The sequence below is a fragment of the Rattus rattus genome, chromosome 15 (genome assembly GCF_011064425.1).
Source record: "Rattus rattus isolate New Zealand chromosome 15, Rrattus_CSIRO_v1, whole genome shotgun sequence".
NCBI classification, from domain to species: domain Eukaryota; kingdom Metazoa; phylum Chordata; class Mammalia; order Rodentia; family Muridae; genus Rattus; species Rattus rattus.
Genome location: NC_046168.1, coordinates 10,813,088 through 10,820,580, shown reverse-complemented (window position 1 = coordinate 10,820,580; position 7,493 = coordinate 10,813,088).

Sequence of the window (7,493 nt, the reverse complement as noted above, 5' to 3'; positions counted from 1 at the left end):
GAAGTCAGAGAGTACTGGGAAATTAAATCATGGGCTCCAAACATTCAAAAAATTCAGTGCAGAAATTGGGCATATAATTTCATGTCTTTGTTAATAATTTAATCTTTCTAAAAAATGTTGCAACACCATTGTCTAATTCAACATGGGATTGATTGAGTATTGAAAACCTTCAGCCGGAGGATAATTGATCAGAAATAATTTAATTCTTCTCTGTTGCATTCTTTCCGCTCCCAGTGCCAGATTTTTGTGCATTTCCATTTGTCGCATCTTGGGCAAACACTGTCCATACAACTGTTGGTGTGTAGTCTGAGGTAGACCCCATGCCCTCAGCAAGGAGGAGAACATTCAGCTGTAACATAAGTTGTTTCTGATTTAAAATTGTCAAATGGGCATCGTGGCTCGCTGACTCGGGCCTGCAAACAGAATCAGGCAAAGGGTAGCCGTGCTGTTCAGAAGCTGCTTGTAACTAAGGCATTTCAGGACTCAGCCGTTGTGTTCTTCTGTGGAATAAAGGTAGACATAAGGAAATTTAGTGGGCGGGAGGGGGATGTATTTCCAGAAATTTCTGGTAATGGAATTTCCAATTTAATGAAATTTAGTTTTAAAACTAAGCAAATGAAAGTTGTGGGTTCCCATCATTTAAAATATTTCTGTTAGTTGCTCACAGCTTTGTGGAAACTGGTCATTGTTCATCATGTGTAGGACAAACTTCATGGACATGCAGAAGTACTTCAGAGTCTGCTCTCAGAAGGTCCCACACTTTAGTTGTAGGTTGTTGTTTTCTTGAAATTCTCCACTCTTTGGTCTTTGAGCTTGTGTTTGTAAGTGAAGTCCTCTGATGCACACCTAACGCACACGGCAAGATCGCCTGCTGTCTTTTCTGGACGATCTGTCCTGTCTCCACCATGATCCTAAACACAGAGCCCCAGTAGAATTCACCAGATTCGTGCGACATCCCAAGTGTGCATTTTGGGGACGATAGATTTAAAAACAAAAGTGTCTCCTAAACCCAGAGAAATATTTGCACAAAGACCGGAGATAGGGGGAGGGCAGATTTATTATTGCTTTGGCATTGAACTCAAGTTGAAGCAGAGAACAAGTAATTCTCCTCTATTGCAGAGACCTTTCAGATAACCAACCCGGACTGTGAGTGTCGTCAACATAAATAACTAGGTCTCAAATAAGAGAGTTCGATAACACAATTTGCCACATACGGTTTGTCTCTGTTCATTTGGTACTGGGTTTATCATCTGTGTTAGATAATAATCTTTTGCCAACAGATAAGTCAATAAGCATCCACATCTTTAGGAGAGGAGGTAGTTGTGAAACAAAGCCCACAAAAGCGAGGCTCCACAGAAAGAGGAGACAGGACTTTATGTTCCTTGGTTGCATTTTCAGAAACAAACAAACAAAAACAGATCCCGCAGTCCTTGAGAAACACATCCTCGAGCCATGGAACTAATAAAAGACATCATTAGCACAGGCTTCTCTCATGGGTTCACTCTGAGGGCCTCTCATCCTGCCCCACCCACCCAGTAATCATCCTGGGATCTCATTTATTAAAAGGAAAGCAAGCAGCCTTTAGTGAGCCTTTGAGATCTCTGTGGCTGCTACGAAGACGAAGACGCTTGAGTACATCCTAGGAAGACAATGCCCACACCCTCGTGCATGGCGTCCGTTTCCTCCATTTCTTCTTTCCCTCAGCCTAGAAAAGTCAGGCCCATGCTTATGTCTATGTTAAAAAAACATTTTAAAATAAACTAAGATTGGCTTCATAAGAGGACACGTGCTCCAAAAACAGTGCTTATAAGCTTCCTGAATGGTGTGCTATAAAAAATGGGGAAGAAAGAAGCAAGTCTCTGAAGATGTATTTAGCCCTTCTAGTCTGAGCATGTGTTAACAAGTTAGGAGACCACACTGGCACTCAAGTAACACTTACTGTAAATCCATAGAGCTGGCAATGGGCAAGAACTGTGCCCTCTCCTCCCGCCCCTTCAGCTCATGCTAATTCTCAGTATCCATCAATCACTTCTGGTAAAAAATGACAGAGAAAGAATGAGAAGGCACCTTACCTTTCCTTTTCTTTTCAATCTCTCTCTCTCTCTCTCTCTCTCTCTCTCTCTCTCTCTCTCTCTCTCTCTCTCTCTCTCTCTCTCTCCTGTAAGCACATGACAGACAGTGTTTGGTAGAATATGTGTCTGTTAAAAACCAGAGAAAAAAGTAAGTAAAGCAAGTTAGTTTTGTGCCTTCCCACTATCTAGACTTTTAATTTCATTAACTTTTAAAAGTCAGTATACAATATACTGCGTCTCATCCTGTCAACTTGACGTTAAGAGGTGCACATGCATGCACAAGCTACAGAATATCACTTCTGATTCACCACAGGTTCCATACATAAGTTAGATTCCCTCTTTCTGGGAGAGGCTGGCTAGTAAGGATACAATTTTAGCAGGATAGGAAATGTCTGAAGTGAGTGTGTGAGTCCTCCAAAGAAGGTTTTTACTAAAGCACTCTTCAAGGCCTAATAGAGGTGACTATCAATGGCATAGAAGCATCAATAATGTAGTTTAGGATAAAATTACAGGAATATACTTAGCGTCTTGGCTAAGCTACATTTTTCACCAGGCAGGAAAACGCCGTGTTGAGCATCTGTAGACATCTTCACAGCTCCCTTCTCCTGCTCCCTCCCCTGCCTCCTTCTCCTTCCATGAAGGCCCTGACGCTTTTAACGCTTGGGTCTCCCTTTGCAGCAGATGTTACCTTTGCCTTTTCTTGCTCAGAGAATCCACATCGACTCGAGTGGGAAAGACGAGGCTGCATTTAAACCCCTAGTACTCTTTCTTAATCTCACACTATAAAAACATTCAGCAAACCATAGTAAACCCCTCTGTCTGTGTTTATCTATTTAGTTCCCAGTAGAAGATTTCAAGGTCATTTTGTGTTCGATCTACCTCCGGAGACAAGGACTACAGGGGAAGCTTGAAAGTCAGATAAACACAAAACATGAAATAGAAAGGAACAGACTTGCAAAAGTGATGCGAACTCGGACAGCAACAGGAGAGTGCTGCTTTCAAACGGGAGTTCTCATTGAGTAATTCATGAAGGTCACGGCACTCAATAAAAATTAGTAACCTCTTTCCTCAGGCAAATTATGCATTGGTTCTTGTGCTGCTGTGAAACCCTTTGTAGAGTGGTCGGCCAGGAAAGGGTTAAGGAAGACCTTGAGATGAGCTGAGAACAAGAGAAATGGAGGGTGTGTGCCTTGCCCTGTTACAAGCATGGGCAGACAGACGCTACTGGAATTGAGTCAGAGCAGTGGTAGCATGGAGGATCAGACTCACACAGTAGAGTAGAAAAGTCAGACAGAGAATCAAATGGAAACATCCCATCTCAGAACCGTGGGGCTATAGATGAATGTATGGAAACTATACGTTGCCTTAGGGAAAAGGAGACCATGCTCACACCACACACAAGAACAAAATGCTAGCAGATCACTGATTTCAACATAGAATACAACAATTATAAATTCACTATTACCTCACTTAGGCGAAAGGGTGTAACTATAGCTCAAACAATTTAGACCATGACAGAAAAATACCAGAAGCAAAAGTCAAGGACAAGTGCATATTGAGAGAGACACTGGTGACAGAAGGTCCCGTTTTACCCATGACACAGTAGATGCAATTTAATTTAAACGGAGATATTCTTTCCTACCTGTCACACTCCTGAGAAACTTGACAGTACAGAGGCAGGAGACTCTCGCTCACCGCTGCTAGGAGTGCAGGTTCTGTAGAATTCCACAACTGCTCGGCTGGGTCAATGCTCCGAAGACATTCAGTCTCCAAACCAGTAACTTCATGTTGAAATTTTACCTTAAAGTGAAAATAAGAACAATGCGATGAAATTTAAAAATGAACTTGTATTATACAACAGAATTATAACAAAACTAAGGCTGTGTGTGTGTGTGTGTGTGTGTGTGTGTGTGTGTGTGTGTGTGTGTGTGTGTAGGTTAGAGATCAACTTTGGATGTCATTCTGCAGAAGCCTTCTACCTTGATTTTTGAAAGAGGATCTCCCTGTGGGGCTTGGAACTCACCAGTTGTGTTTGGACGGCTGGTCAGAGAACCTCAGAGATCCTCCAATCTCTGCTTCCTCAGCAGCATGTCTGCCTTTGTATGTGAGCAGAAGAGATTTACCTCAGATCCTCGTGTCTGTGTGGAAAGTGTTGTAAAATGGGGCTTGATAGATGTACCCTGCAGTATTTGAGGATCAAATGTTACAAGGATTACAATTAACTTGTAATATTTGAGTAGATAGATAAGCAAAAGAATAAATAAATGTTATGTTTATTACACACAGAGAGAAATTACAAGCACATACTAAGAAATGAGTCAAAGTGTTAAAAAACGGTTAAATCTAGGTTTCAGTTTGACTTGGCAAATATGTTCATGAGATGTGTTTTGCAACCTGTTAATTACAGTTAACAATGGTATTATGAATACTAGAAATTTGATAGGAAATTTTAAAATTTCTCAGCACTTATATACATATACATATATAGTATATTTTGTATATATAAACAGTGTATTTTTGTATTGTTAATATATAGTTTAGACTTGCCAATATAATTGGTAAATGTAGATGGAACTCATGGTAGTTAACCTTGATTGTCAAGTTGATTGGTTTGGACACTCAAGATGTCGGACACCACGCACCTGAGGAAGCCATGAGGGTTCTCAGAGCTGATCAGTCCATTGGAGCTCTGACCTGAGCATAGTCCGATGCACTGAGAGAGTCAAAGTCTGAAGAGAATATTGGAATACTTGTCAAAACTCTGGATGGTGAAGGCTGGTGACAGGAAGTAGGTCACAAGAGGTATGTCTTTGAGGAGCCCTTCCAGTCTTTGCTCTTCCTGTCCTTCCTGAGAGGGACTGCTCTACTCTCCCACATCCTTCCCTCTGCAGTGGAGCGAATCTTTGAAACTAGGACTAAAATCAACCCTCCACCTCCTTGAGTTGTTTATGTCAGGCTTTCTTTCACTGTCCAAGAAAAGTAAGAGAGGGCGCGTGAAGGCTGCTGTGTGATTCTTATCCTCCTTCAGTGAACTTGAAGCATCTCACAGAGAAGAACACGCATAAAGGTCAGAAATGCCTGAGTATCTGTTCTTGTCTTCTTCAGTTTACTTCAGGGTCAAAGAACACAGACACCCAGTGACACCCCCAAAAACAACTCAACTAAGTGTGTGCCCTCCTCGAGTGTCTCTGTGCAGGCAGAGAGCAGGAGATTCAGGTGGTTTTCAGACTCTGATCTAATCCTCACCCCTTCTCTCCTCACTCACGGGATCCAGCACTCTTCCTTGTGGGCCCATGGGTTAGAGCCGTATGTCGACACACTGTCAGGCTAAGCATTTTTTGAAAGGGAGTGTGGAAAGGAAGAGAGCAAGTAATAATTCCTCACCGAGAATCACTCAGTAGAATTGTTGTAGTATAATAGTTCTTAATGTAATGTAAGAAGGCTACCATGCATCTAATAAAGCTTTCCAGCTGTGTTTTTAAAGGATTTGAACCAGCAACAGCAGCACTTTACAATGGACCCCTGTGCTTCTGCCCTACAAGTGGGCTTAGAAGTGGATCTGGTCGCAGGCCTCATAGGTGTGAGTGAGCAGTGGTTTTAGCAACATGCTGCTGGTCTGGGAAGGGCCTCTGGCAGCTGTGCTCTGAGTCCGGCCCTGGTCCTGTTCAGACCTCCAGGGAGAGCCAGACGTGGTGTGGTTTTTGGCTTGTTGAGAGGGAACAGGCCGTGCTGGGGAATTCACAACTTGGAAAGTCTATTGAAGAAAAATCCAGGCTGGCAAATTTTGATGTCTTTACAAGTCTGCATGTTAGGTAATTAAACCTCATTTATCTTTAAAAATACTTTACGTTTCTTAATATTGACTTCATCCAAAAAGTAACTACCACATAAGCCCCTGTCCCCTTTACTTGTTGACTCGGGGTTAACTGGGAAGGGGCTTAGTTTCTTCACTTCAAACTCTATTTCCGGGCAGCCTCTCTTAGAAGATGGAAGAAATAACTAACTTTATTTTGTCCCATCAGGTTATTCGATCATCGTTGAATAACAAGCCTAACCTTTCTTTCAGATGTCTCTTAAGCATAAGTAATAGACATGAGGGAACGTTGCCTGGAAGCTACCAAACACTGTGTAAACGACAAAGATAAAGCGATTCAACCAATTTTGTCCCAATGTACGGTTCTTACGAAGCATCTCCATGCTGGTTTTTAACTGAATATCTTTATTAATTCTTTGAGAATTTCATGAATGCGTGCAATTTATTTTGATACTGTTCACTCTTCTAACTCTTTCCATATCTTTCTTGACTTCATACCCTCTTCTATTTTTTTTAAACATAACTCACTGAGTTCAATTTGTGCTGCCCACATACCACACAAGTGTGGGGCCACCCACATGGTCAACCCACCAAAAGCCAACTCACAAAGAAAGCTGACTCTCCCTCTCTTAGCAGCCATCCATGTCAGAAAGCTCTCAGCCAGGGGTCGGAAACTGTGATGCTCTCCACACTTGAGGCAGGAGTGCTGATTGGCCTCACCTCTATCAGAGCTGAGGCAGCCACAGATGCTGAGACCCCTGAACGCGCCGTACCATGTCCAGAGGACAGTTTTAATCCAGTCCTCTGCTACCTCTGCCTCTTCCTACATTGTCTCCAATTTTGCTTCTGCGGTGCTCCCTGAGCCTTGAAGAAAGGGTGTGTGATACCTACGCCCTGTTTATGGTTGAGCACTCCACAGACATCGGTTCACTGTACTTTGACCGGTTATGGGGTTCTGCATTAACCACCATTCAGGGCACGAAGTTTCTCTGACATCTGAGAGCTGCACTAACGGCACAGACAAAAGTACTCACAGCACAGTTTATGCTGGTCCATTCATCAGAGTAATAGTAACCAGTTCATCCCGAGAACCTATGAGCTCCCCGCCATGGCTTTTTGGTCATATTTACAGTAAGCATTTCTTCCTATAGAGTAGGCTTTAAATCCAATCAGAGAGCTGTTTCTCCCATAATAGTCATGCCACTTGCACACATGGGCACATCTCGCCTGGCCATCATTATTGTAGCTCCCAGGTTCACAGCTCGGTGAGACTGCTGATGATATTTCCTTCCTAGCAGCCTGCAAGACACCTTCTGCTAATGTGTAACATCCCCAGCAGGAAGGAAGCTTTTTGATCAGTGGATAATAAAAGCTAATTTCTCCACTTTCTGTGGTATGTTCTATGTGGTAGCTTCAGTAACAGGGCCTTCTATTAAGTTTTGGTAGGCAATCATGAGCAATGGAAAAAGCCAGTATCAATAGTTTCGGGGGGCAGGGGGCACTCTGACCAATGATCAAGAGGAGGTATCTCACACCTGCCATTGGTCTTTTTATTTGGCAGTTTATGGCATTTTGGTTGAGGGTAATGCCTTATGTTCAGTAACTCC